Genomic DNA, 14,554 nt, shown 5'->3' with positions numbered 1-14,554 from the left:
ATCCACTTACATACGAGTAAAAAAAGATTACCTATCAAACAACACATTTTTGTCCGTTGATTATAGTTACTTAAAAAAAAAAGTTATGCATTAGCTTTAAAATTTTTTTTACATCATAATAGCGATTGAAATTACAATAAAGTAAAGTTGAAAAAAAACTATTGTTTATTTATTTTTAACGTGAGTTAATTAGTGGAGTATTAATGTGATCATTAACGCTATACATTTGAATTGTCTTTTAGATTCAATGTATATTTTTTTAATGTGACATTTTATAGACCGTGCAAACAGGCAATCCAGCAGGTATAATTTTGTTAATGGTACGTAGCTTTGATCATAATAGTTGTGGTTCCCGCAACAATCAAGTTTAATTGTACTATATAAAAGCTGTTAATATTATTAGAGTAATGTTATTCTCCTCTTGTTAGGCTTCCTTTAAAAATAATTAACGCTAAAAGCAATTTTAAAGAATCTTATTAAAATAATAATGTAACTTAAATAAAATATACACAAGTAAAATTGAATGTAGAAATAATTGATAGAAATTGCATTTGATTTATGATTGAACGTATTCAGAAAACAAAATGATTATCATTATTTATTTCATTAAATTATCAAAAGAAAAATAACTTTGAATTTTTTCAAATTAAATTTAAACTTTATTGTTCATATTTACCATTTTAATACACCTGATGGGTTTAGAAGAAAGTATAATACAATAATACTACAAGGATATTTTAAAATAAATGTTTTATGCGTTTGAATACATGATTCTATGTATAACGTCATAACATTTTATTAATACAAGTACACCCGGTCTTAGCGTAAAAACTTCAATATCTTTTACTACAACCAAGCAATATTTTATATAATAGATTTTTTGGAGAGTAAAATTATGGACTGGTTACTTAATAACTTTTCTATTTTCAAAGATGTTTACTTTATCAGATTTTGGTCGACTATGATTTAAGATCAAAAATATAGCAAGTTATTGGTCGGAAGATCTTTATTTATAGGTAGTTCTTGTATTACAATCATTGAAAAAAACTCGATGAAAAGAAAAAATATATCACAATTTTGCTATAACATCAAAAGTCTCTATATAATATATTTATACATTTCTGAGTATTTTTTATTTACTAAAACATACCAATACTTTAAAGTGTTAAAGAAAAACTATAGTTGAAGAATTTTTATACTACATTATGAAAACAGAATATAAAATTTAATCAAATTATAAACATATTTTACAGATGTAAATTAATCGGGTGACTAAGAAAATAGAAGTACTTTGTTTAATTTTTATATATGTATTGAGTTTAAGAAATATTTTTAAAAATATCAGATAATTATAATATAGAAATATCTACTATAAACTGTATGAAGAATAAGTTGTAAAGGTTAATTACTTTTGATATTGAAATTAAACTTAAATGATGTGAGTACAACTTATACAAGGTGATCAAAATCTGTTGTAATGGTACAGTTTAGACGAAATGTTGTAAATGTACTATTATTGTATGATTACTCGTATTATTGTATAATATGCGGCAACATCGTGTGGGACTTTTGCATTCGCGTTATGTGGTGGCGGCGCTGGAAAAATGTTGTCATGCCTAACAAAGTGATAAGAAGATAAAATAGTTGGTTGGTTATGTTTTAAAAAGAGATGAAATACGAAATGATATCTGATTATAAAAAAATGAACACGTTTTTTTTTTCTTTCTCTCTAAATAAAAATTAACTAGTAACAATAAGATTTTTCATGAGAAATAAAATGGAAATATCAACAAACAATGTTTGAGAGAACAGCGAATAAATACACACAAGTGTCAACTATATTAGAACTTCAACATCAACGAACAATTCATCACCTNTGTCAACTATATTAGAACTCCTACATCAACGAACAATTCATCACCAATACAACTGAAATTAAGGTTAGAAATATCAATACCACTAATCGTACACATACTAAATAGTACATAGAAATGAATATGTTTTATTGTTGTATATATTGATATTTATATATATTTTTAAATTGTTGTTTAATACAGAAACGAATAAATACTTCTAAATGTTAACAAATTGTAATCAAAACCAATTATTTTAATTTGTAAAATAAATTAAATACCATTTCAAACTATTCAGAATTTAAAATTTTTGTAAAATGAAAAATTATTAAGTTTATAAAACTCTACAATAATATAAAGTTAAATAAATTTTTTTTTTATCCCTTCAGAGATAAAAATGTTTATTTATAATTTGTTTAAATAGGAATCACTATTTTTGATTTGATAATATGATAGAAAAAAAAATTACAAACAATTTTGTTCTTATAATTTTTTTTATCCGAACAACCGTTTACACTATATAATTGTTTAAAGATGTTGACTCCAGAAAAAATATTGTCATTCATTACGTTTCATAATATCGGTGGCAGTGCAACCGGTATTTTATTAGATCCTTTAGTCTTACAAAACCATAGACTTAGCTATTAATAATACACCGAAAATCCGGTTTGAATCTATTATTGTTATCATTCATTTAGTGCGTAGTAAATTTTTATACCTCATTTACCTATCATAACTTGATCAATAAAATTTGGTTTATGCAACAGCAAATAAAAATAATGACTTCTGTATTTAATACAGTAAAATTACAATAGAAATTTGGCCTAAAATTACTTAACTTTAACAAGCTGTAACGGACGAACGGTTAATCTTATAAAAAAAAATTATAAAAACAAAATTGTTTGTAATTTTTTTTTCTATAATATTATAAATTTTAAAATAGGAGTTCCCATTTAAGAAAGTTATAAATAAGGGTTTTTATCCTTGAAGGGACGAAAAAAATAATAGTTTGACTACATATAATAGTAGAATTTTTTGAACTTGATATTTTTTCTCTATAATAAAATTAAAAATTGTCAATATTTTCTGAGAAAATGAGTGTCTTACCAGATTTTGATCACCCTGTATAGGGTGTCCAGTAAGTAAGGAAATGGGTTTCTATTGTGAATTCTATCGTTTCTATTAACGTTCACATAGAATTTTAAAATCTCAGTATTATGGTCATAGGTCATTTTTAATATATTTTTAACGAAAAAAGCGAGATAGCTGTCACTTAAAGGGGTGTGTTCGAAACTGTTTTTGATATTGTGTAAATGTCTCAAAAGGCTTCTTCGAGCCTGTTATTATTCACAGTCGGTAAATGTAATATCGCCATAAAATTTAATATTTTCTTTAGGAGTCCAATAAATTCGACTTGGAGTAACGGTATGCGAGTATAAGGTACAAAACATATTGAATGTTTTTTTCTTTATTTAATGAAGTTTCTGTTAAAGTTTAAACGTTCAAAGAATCTTTGCGTCTGGCGGTTTGTTTAAACTCTTAATCATTCAAATTTAACGTAATTTAATTTTAAATTTTGACTCTTGATAAAATATTCAACTCAAATATTACAGCCTTAATATGAAGCCTCGAGGCATCAACACAAATATAATTTTGACGTTGAAGCGAATCGAAATAATCAAGGAAAATGGTTTGTGTGACTGTTTGACTTGGGTTCATATTCAAAAAAAGTAATAATAATAATAATAATAATAAACTAAATTTAATTAATATTAATGGTAGAATATTAATTGTTTATAATTTTTTCAAACGTCAAACACTTGAATTGAGATTTGAAGAGCTGTAATAATTGGTTGGATATACTTAAACATTTACGGTACAATTTGAACTCCTCAGTATTTGATAGACGTTATGTTCATGAAAACTAATCTGAAAATATCTACAAGAAGATGAATATATAACTACCTAACGATTTAGAAAATGCGACCTTGCACATAATAAAAAATTTAAAGTTAAATCATTAAAAGATTTAATCAATTACACATAGACGTCGAGGTGTAAAGTTAGCTTTAGGAGTTTATTTAACAACTGCAGAGAAGTAATGTTACACACAGAGTACANGAGTTTATTTAACAACTGCAGAGAAGTAATGTTGCACACAGAGTACAATTGTAAGAAGCAGTGGAGTATTTGTTTTCTTAACAAGGCACATGCATGCAAACATTATTATTTTTTCAATACCTAAGTTTTGGCGTTATAAAACTTCTACAACGATATTTTATATTTTTCTTCTAGGTTTACTTTACCATTAAACAAAGCTGCATGTGACGTATATTTTAGTGTATCATGATAATATAACACAGCAATGCGCTATCGTTTTTGAATAAAAATAAATCAGTTTGCATAAAGTTTCGATATAAGAAACAAACCTAGGTAAAAAGTTAATTTTCGTGACAGTTAATTTTGAATTAAATTCAAACAACACCCAAATAATATTTGCTAATAATTCATGCAATACAAACGTATCCAGTAAGGTGTTTTTGTTAATAAATGATTAAATAATAATAATAAACAAGACACTGGGAAGTTTGTACATAAATATTATACTTAACGTTTTAGAAGCTTTAAGTTAAATCGACCAGTTTCTAGCTAAACTTCATTTGAATTAATAATATAATATTTGCATTTTTACTATAAGAATTTAGTTAAAAATAATCTTAAATTTTTAATGCGACTACATAGATGTCATTGAAGTCAAAACCTTTGTTGATTAAGAGCATAATCTTTTGTTACTTTAGTAGGGCAAAAGCAAATAGTGTTTGTTTTCTTTACCAATAGACAGCTGTTTGACAGCCACTATGTTGTACTAACAGCTACGTGATTGGTCATGTACGTATTGAAATTGATTTCAAAGTAATGTGTACACGTGATTTTAACGAGTCAATAAATGTTACACTTACGGAAAACAGTAAAGTACAGATAACTTTTGTTTCGAAACAAAAACTATATATGAAGGTGGAAATATTGGCAAAGTCTAACTGTTTATCTGGGACCGGAGTGGATTCTTTCCAGGTTGGGTTATATGAATTGTATAATTCATTGGTTGGTATCTGAAATATATTTTGTGATATTTAAGAGTTTTTAGAGGGTTAAGATATTAAAATTTATATTTTATTTCTCGGTAAAAACTATAAATACAGAATTTATATACACACATTTTTTTTTTTTTACTTATTATTGGTTTTAAAATAAAATTCTTGAATCGATTAACGTGTAAGTATTTCATTATTGAGTAAAAACAAATTTTTACCACGAATTAAATTTTTTAGTTATATATTATTATTTTTAGAGAAAATTATGTAGGAGTAGATTGAGTAGTATTTTGCACAACAACCCCAAACCGAGTAGTTGTATAAATTAAAAATGAGTAAAATCAATATCTTAGGTCAGAGTCACAGGGTTAAATACAAAAATAAATAACTTTTCCAAGAATTAAGCCTATAAAAATGTCCTTAAGAATGAACATTTGTAAAATACAACTTTGTTTCTATAGATTCTTTCTGCTTTAAAATTTAAATAATCTGAGTCTAAACACTGAAACTGGAATCAGTAATTTTATATTTTTAGTCTGATTAAGATCCAGTACTTTTAGTCAGAAATCTAAAAAAGAGAAATATCGGAACTTTTCAATGAGTTACAAGTTTAAGTGAATTGTGTGTGCATTAATAAAACCTGCATAACAACAGTTCATTTCATATTAATCATACAATTCTTTGTTGGAAGCATACAAACTGCGAATTGAGAATAGAAAAAATAACAATAATAGTTTTGTTCCATTTTCATTTTTTAATCTACTTTTAAAGAAAATACTTTTGTTGACTTACGTCATTCAGTAAGTCATTTCAAAATATTTGATAATTTAACTGTACATACTTTACGGACAATAAACAATTTCTAATTGCATCAATAATTGATGTGTAACTTACAATAGATAAAATAAATAACCACTATTTTTAATATACGTAGGATAGTTATTTGTTTATTGAAACACTTAAATATAAAATATTAAAGTGAGAAATTGTTATTTTTTTTTATAAATTAAAAAAATTTTAAGAAATATTACTGGAGGCAATTTAATACTTAGCGAATTATTGAACGGAATCGCGAACAGTTTGTTTCATTATAATTTTCTGTAGAAATACTTTAAAACTTTAAAACTTTTGTATTTTAAGTTTATAATTGGAGTTTAAAACTATTTGGTTGAAGTTGCATATTATTCTAAATTTAAAAAAAAGTCACGATTCTCCTAAAAATTTTACATTAAAAAATAAATTAATAATAAAACAATTTGAGTAACGGCGTAAAAATACTCTTTTATTGATTCTAACAGACCAAATAAAAAGTTCAAATGTAATAAAAATAGTCACCACAAAACACATTTTATTTGATTCATAACATAAAAAGAAACGAGAACGATTCATTTGTGCTTTCTCATAATATAAAGATTGCGAAAGAAAATAAAGTTAGAAATAAATAGGTTTTGTCATGAACTTCACAGTGAGTTTTATTATTGACCACTTAATAGGTAGAAAAAGAAAGTTGAGAATTTTGATTTTGGTTTTTTTTTTTAGTTGCATGTTTTTCTTAGTTTACCAATCATAAGGTATTATTGAAATTTATCCCTTACACTGTAAGCATGTCAACCTTAATTTTGCAAATGGTAGCATACATATTTAACTAATATATTTATTAGATAATGTCACAGTTAAAAAAATGATTGGTCGGTACTGACTTTCAGATCAGTATATTAGAAGTCATTAACAATTTAAAGTATTGACTGATGTTGAGGCGTGGTGGCTGATATTCTTATTACTAGACATTTTTCAGATGTAATCTCCATCTGTCTAGGCGTAAAGTGTAATGGTAATTAATTATGTTGATACTTGAAAAAATACACCTTTATAATGTATAGGGATATAAGGAATGAATTGACACGACTTACGTCGCAAAAATGTGGTCGACACTGGTTTTTGAGGGTAGAGACCCGTGGGCCGTTTATTAAATGAGCGACAACAGATTATTTTAACAAAAATAAAACAAACCGAAAAAGATTAACACAGTAATAATAATCTTCGCATAATATCGCGGCACTTTCGCTGGCGTCGACGACGCGATGTTCGGCGTAATCCTTGGACGGCAAAATGGGTAGCAGCGTTGTAGACGACGGTGCGCGGGTGCGGTTCGGCTGTCGACGTTGTCGCTTTCACAACGGGAGGAAGACTCCCGCACCATTTGCGGCGGGTCGTCGTCGGCCGTGCGGCATTTGCTGGACTTTGCACCGTAGCGTATATCACGCGGTGTTGGTCAGTCAAATACTCATAGTAGGGCGACGGCTGATAAAGGTGGCACGAGTCGCGGGGCATCGTGTATAACGAAGCGACGCGGGCCGTGTCAGAATTAAAAAAAAAATTCATTATTTTGATAAATATAATTGAAAAAAATATGTAACAAAAAAAAAAAATCAAAATGATACTTAATATAATTATTATATTTTGACTATGAAGCGGTCAATGGTAAAAGAATTACTCCATTAATTAATCCAAAACCGAAAACCAAAAAAAAAACATTAATTTTCTAACGAATTATTGGAAAACTAAATAACTTTTATTCCTATATTCAACAGAGACTACATTTCCAAATTTCATTTTTTACAGAGTAAAATGTTTGGTTTCCTAGTTTTGTTTTTCTTTTCATAACAAGCTGTATGAAATCTGTTATTTTTCACGAGTGCATGATGAAGTCGGCAGTCGACATTTTTAATTATGGTTGGTCAAATAACAGCTATATTTGTGTTGCATTAGAAGTATTCTTGCAATCTCGTGCATCCTATGCGCGCACATTGTGCATAGAAAACCCGGCACAGAGTTTTTAAAGTTTAAAGCCATATCTATTAATCTAACGCAGTCTGCATTAAATCGTCTGATGGAACACATAAAAGCAATTAAAGGATTATCTAGTTTAAGGGGCGTTTTCATTTTCCGAGTCTCTAGGAGAAGGGGATTATCGTGCATATTTCGTTTTCATCTGTTTGTCAGCTGTCTTGAAACTCTTGGCTGTAATCTTTATTTTTTCGACGAAAGGATTTCATTAAGATCCGGTAAATCGCAGAGCTCACGTGTGTTCGCTCACGTTAACGACAAGACATGTGAGCCGGGCCCGTACGTCAACAAGATAATTACATCAACGTAGCCTATTCGGCCCGTGGACAATAATCTATTGGCTGATGGTAAAATGATGCGTCATTATCAACCCGCTACCTTTTGCAAGCCTCGCATGTCCATATGAGATTTTATATTACACTCTTATGTCTGGGGTGCCAAATTTCAAGTGGTGTGCTACTCCATTATATCGTCACTTTGTGCTATATATCCTCTTGGCATACGTGCCCGCTTAATGTGTGTAAATAATATTTAATATCCGTAAGTCGAGTCGATCAATATACACATATATATATATATAGATGTGAGGATGATCCTGTGTCATAGAAGATAGCAAATAATAACATATTTTAACGGGCGACCCTACACTTATCAGCGTTGCAAGAAGTATTTTATTGGCGTGGCTAACCAGACTAGTCTCGAGTGGATTGGATAGGTAAATGTTATTTAATATTGACTAATGTTTGTGGGTCAATAACAATAAAGTGCCGTGGTTTATCAATTACCGCAATAAAATGCCGATGGAATAACAAAACTAGTAAATTAGGAAATATTATTCCAGCAAAAGTTTTTATTCAATTAATTTGTTACTTAACTTTTTTCGAAATGAGTTGACGAAAATTAAAAGCGCGTTTAAAGTGCGAATGCACAAATAAATAAGTGTAATTTATCTTTTAACTCAAAGCAAAATTTAAGAACAACTTCTTCCGAGTTTATCAGAACGGAAGAAACGATTCTATTGATTTGATTGTTTTTATTAGATGCTACGAGACAATCTGAAATTAACGATTAATGTGCCGTAATGTTTTTTTTTTTTGTTCAATTTCCCTAAAAAGTTTTGATTTTGATGAACGTCAATTTAAATTATTTTATTTTTGTTTTTCCGGAGAGCGCTTTGTCTAGATGAATTTTTATATTATCAAAAGGAAAAAATTCAAACGTTACCGAGTTCATTTTTTCAAACAGTGTTATTTTTCTGATTTATTCATTATTTGAATAATGTGGTAACAATAATAATAAAAAACAGTAGCGGGACACAATAAAACTACGTATGTCTGTATTAGTCATAGTAAAATAAAATATACATTTCCCAACAGCTGTCGGCTATTATTTATCATATTTCACTTTCTTAAAACAAATTGTATAGCACTAATAACAACAATTTCTTTTATAGGCCACCAACGGTTTATCAAGAGATAATTTTTGACTGTAAATGAACATTGAATACAGATCACTACATTGACATTCGTTAAGTTTTAACTGTCATTGCCTACACAGTAGCATTTTTACCACGTACTCTGTTTTATTGTACATGCGCATCCATATTAATACTCTATTGATGTGCATCGTAAATAATTATTTTTCGTCAAACGATAAATCAGTGAATAACGTTGACTGTCGTATGAAAATTCGTCAACAATTTCTATATTTGTCATAGTACTCGTGTTGTGTCATTATGGCTTAAGGATTTACTTTGGGATTATCATAATATTACATCGAATAATGGAATATTTATACAACCGAAGTGAGTTTTCAAAAAATTATAAAAAGCTGACAAAGTTATCTTTATTTTTATTCAGTTATACCTAGTGATAATCTGTCAACAAGGACGCCCACAAAAATTTTCTCAGAGTGTACAAACATTATTGACGTCAATTTAAAATGTGGAACTAATTCTTCAATCACATTGACTAAAAAATCGAAATTTACATCACGACAACCTAACATTTTTGTTAGGTTGTCTACCTAACGCTAAGCTAAAATATGTCATCAAAAAAATTTATGTGTCATGAATTTTTATTTAAAATTTAATAAATTGTCCAATCCTACCACCGAAAATTTTTTTTATATAAGCGTTTATTGTACTACTAATATGAATTAACAAACCTATAACATAACACATCCCTTACTAGAACATTAATAAGTTTACTAACTATTTGGAATAAGCTCAGATATAAACAGATAATACATTTTAATTCTTCTATCCGTGTACCGTACAAGGCGAACTTATTTCTCTCAAATAATGCCTCTGGTTTTTAGAATTCTGTTAGTATCAGTTACCACAGGATCTATTTTATATTGATAAAAAATAAAATTCAGAGTAAAAGATTTGATAGCTAGGATTGAATATTTCGCGTTAGTTTTTTTTTAGTGACATAAAAAATCCAAAGGGGTGCTATGGAACCTCTTTTCCTCTTCTCTCAACGTTCCCGGCTGTCAATATAAACCACGTAAAATGTCACAGCATTTAAGACCAACGTTCAAAATGGTTTATAATGAATACTGTAATTTAATTTTTGAAAATTGTAAAAAGATGAAGTTTAAATAATGTATATATATATATATATTTAAACTATCTATTGAACAAAAAACGGATTATGATAATGCGTTTTTGTTGACATTCAATTAAAACAGTTTGACTAAGAAAGAATCTAAGAAACAAATACAACTCTATCTAATATAATAAAAAAATAATACAATTATAAGTTTTAAAATTTTTAAATAATTTAAATGTAAAAATAATGAAATATAAAAACACAAATGTCAGTGTTCTAAGAATACAGTTAGAAATGTCATGCTTTCTCTCATACATACAGTTAATAATTATACTGTAAGAAATGATTCGAAAATTCTTTTACGTTAGTACATTTTTAATTTACTAGTTCATTTTATATGCAAGTAGTGTTATTTTGACGTAAAATTCGTAAGTAAATAAAGCAATTTATAAATTTAATATTCATACACACAGCACTAACTTAATAGGAATGTTATTTATACTAATATTTTCATTTACACATATCCTGAAGAAAAAAAATTTTCTTTTAAATAAAATATAAATTGTATAAATTAAAAGGAATATATAAACAATTTAAAAAATATAATATACATAAATGTTTAATAATCTTTTTTAAAACAATACTTAGAATTACTTTTACTTTTAACAAAATACATTAAACAAAGTTACCAAATTATTTGAAGTAGGTATGATTACTTTACTTGGAATATAACGTTATTTATCCCTTTATTAAATAATATATAGATATGTTTCGTAAAACATTGTAAAATAAATTTAAAATTCAAACCTACAAATATTTACTTAATATTTTTTCAACCCAATTTAAGTACACAACATTATTTTTATTATTGATTTTTGTTTAGTAAAATACGAACAGTTTACTTCAGCTATTTAGCAATCAATTAGACTTTATTATTATTTGACTTTACTGTAGTCATCTATATCCATTTCTGCATTACCTTTACAACTTTTATTTAAGTTATTCTAAAATTCAAAGGTAATTTTTTTTATATTCGCTCTATATTTTATTTATGATATTTTAATTCGACACAATTCTCATAACTCCAGTCTGAATTTATAATGTAATTCAAGAAATAAAGTCACTGAATATTTCAACGTATAAATAGGCATTAGTCGAGTTTCAAATCTCTTCTCATTTTAATTTTATAATGTTTCTTTTTTATCATTTACTAAGTCGAGTTTTCACAAGAGTACACAAGTTCTTTAAAAAAATACAAAAACTTACCCTAAAAATTGAAATGTTATATCTGTTGCGGCCTATGTTATATAGAACAGCCACTTGAATAAATGGCGCTTATCGGCAATTGTATTTTTTATCTTGGACTAGTATACCGCGATACACCTAGCTGTTCGGTGCTTTATGAGATATATATTAATTACAATCACTTTCTATTATTGATATATTATATTTTATACTATTAATAATAAATTATAACAACTAAAAAACTCTGAGCATACGAATAATTTTTATTAATTTAATAATTTCCCGCTCACCCCTCAACAATATCTTTAGATTTAAATGCTAAATAAGCTCAATGATTGTTTTGCTCTGTAACATTGTATAATTACAATGACTCATATTAAAATTTTACATAAAATCGTGTCTGAAAAATTTTAAGTATGAAATATAAATTTTTAATAAAAAAAAATGCGATTCTTTGTACATGATATAGTTTCATCTGATCTTTTATCAAAATTTCATTCAATAAAATGCATTATTGCATATGTCTTTTAAACAAAGATTCCTACTCAAACTATGTAATAATAAATTATCTATGACTACATTCATTTTTAAGAATTTTCTCATATATATCGTTAAGAATTTATAGGAAGCGTTTTCAAAAATTATCTATATGTAATAAACTATGTATAAACTAATAATAATACTATTAATAAAGATATTAAAATGAACGCAACGCCTGGTGATACTCATGTGGGTTCGTTGTTTTATTTTGTCTTAAGTCAGGTTATGTCGAGGAAAAAGAATGAAATGAGTGGTCTGTATGAATGAATGTAGAATGAATTTTCAAAACATATAACAATTAAATGTATTATATATGAATCATAAAATCTTATATACACCAATTTGGATAGGGGGGACACTTAATATTAATGCCAAAATGGCGCTGATATAAACAAATAATAAATTATAAATGTCAGGAAGTCTTAAAAAGAAGATGAACACGCATTATACTTATCGGCTAATTGAAACGGCCGATGATAATGTTGAATATTGAAAGGATCAATTGAAGTGAAATGCAAGTAACTGACCAACATGTACAATATTCTGTGAAAGGTACTGTGATGTATCTCAGAAAATATATAGACCCAACGGCGACATTCTGAGCGCACAAGGGTGCGACAATAGTAAAGGTGATATTTTACTTTTTTCAACAAAAAAAATACAAAATTACTGACTTGCAAACGCCATAGAGCTTATAGCTAAAATGCGCTAAGATGGCGGCGACAATGCAGACATAGAGAGAAGACCAACAACAACTCGGTATCGCACAATGATAGTCAAAAATAATCTCAATACAATTTCTGGACAGTGTATTCGACCGATGTGTATCCAACAATATTTGTTATATTTAGAAATGAATTGAGATAATCATCACAACCTAATTAATAACACCTTCAATGCTTCTGTAAGACTCCATATATATAGTCATATTAACTTTATATATTATCCATGATAATTTATTAATAATTTCTCGTTTTTCCCTCATTAATATATCAATTACATATATGGCTTTTAAACGATTAAATTTATGCATTTCTACAGCATATTAATGTTTATATAAATATTATGAAATCACGGAAATAAATAAACATTAAAAATCATATAAATTAATAAATAAAAGTATTAAGAAGCCATACAAATAATAATTTTAATTATGCATTTCTATGGCTTGCTAATGTTCATTTAAATAATATGAAGCCACAGAAATGCACGAATAAGAAGCCATAAAAATGCATTTTAAAATTAATATTTGTATGGCTTCTCAATACTTTTATTTATGCATTTCTATGGCTTCATAATATTTATGCATTTCTATGGCTTCTTAATATTTATGCGTTTTTATGGCTTCCTAATATTTATTTTAAAAATATGAAGCTACAGAAATGCATAAACATTAAGAAACCATAGAATGCATACTTAAAAGTATTAAGAATCCATACAAATAATAATTTTAATTATGCATTTCTTCTATGGCTTCTTAATATTTATGCATTTTTATGGTTTCCTAATATTTATTTCAAAAATATGAAGCCACAGAAATGCATAAATAAAAGTATTAAGAAGCCATACAAATAATAATTTTCTTTATTCATTTTTAAGGTTTTTCACAATTCACGTATTCTTTTGGCTCTTAATATTTATGCATTTCTATAGCTTTATAATATTTGAATTAACTTTAAGAAGCCATAGAGGTGTATTAATAAACATATTAAGAATCCATTAAAAATTATTTTTTTGAATATCTATGGGTTTTCAATTGTATACAATGAAATCCTTAAATTATTTGAACGAAAGCTATAATTTTTTACAATTATTTATACAATATTCAGAATAAGTTAAAAATCGAATTAGAAAGTATTTTAAATACTTTCATCAATTATTAAGTAATATTAATAGTTAAAATGAAAAGACAAATTTTGGAAAATATTCAAATGTACAAAATAATAACAGAATGCTTAATATTTAAAAATGTGTTAGATAAAACTAACAATAAGAATAATAAAATATAAAATGAGTATTTTTTAGAAAAATGATGAAAAATAGATATGCTTATAATAATATATTATTATTATGTTTAAATATTAAGTTAGGTTGTTACTTAGTAAAGTTTTTATTCGACTTTAATCAATAATTTATTTATTTTGTGAAGAGTACTCACAATGATGAAATATTATTTTATATCATTATGGAGTATTAAACCAAATCTTTAAATTAGAAAACTTTTTTGTTTATCAAATACATGAATATGACATGATCTCAAATATTAAATAAAATATTTCAACCTTTTAAAAAATATATATGAAATATTTTTAATAAAAAAAATTAACAGTTAAGGAATAAATGTGATTTTTTGTAACGTTATTCACTTAATTTCTCATAAAAAAGTATTTAGAATATATTTATAATTTTTTTTCTCACATAT

General features: G+C 26.6%; 1 long non-coding RNA gene across 1 annotated transcript; it reads left to right on the top strand.

The window, feature by feature from the left end:
* The first annotated feature begins 1,877 nt into the window (after positions 1–1,877).
* On the top strand, positions 1,878–9,895 carry LOC126906371 (uncharacterized). The gene is made up of 3 exons (XR_007704233.1): positions 1,878–1,940; positions 9,246–9,596; positions 9,652–9,895. It is a non-coding gene; the product is annotated as an uncharacterized LOC126906371 (long non-coding RNA).
* The last annotated feature ends 4,659 nt before the right edge of the window (positions 9,896–14,554 follow it).

This window comes from Daktulosphaira vitifoliae, unplaced genomic scaffold (genome assembly GCF_025091365.1).
Source record: "Daktulosphaira vitifoliae isolate Bord-2020 unplaced genomic scaffold, ASM2509136v1 Scaffold_4, whole genome shotgun sequence".
In the NCBI taxonomy this organism is placed as follows: Eukaryota; Metazoa; Arthropoda; class Insecta; order Hemiptera; family Phylloxeridae; genus Daktulosphaira; species Daktulosphaira vitifoliae.
This window is presented reverse-complemented; position numbering and strand designations above follow the sequence as displayed.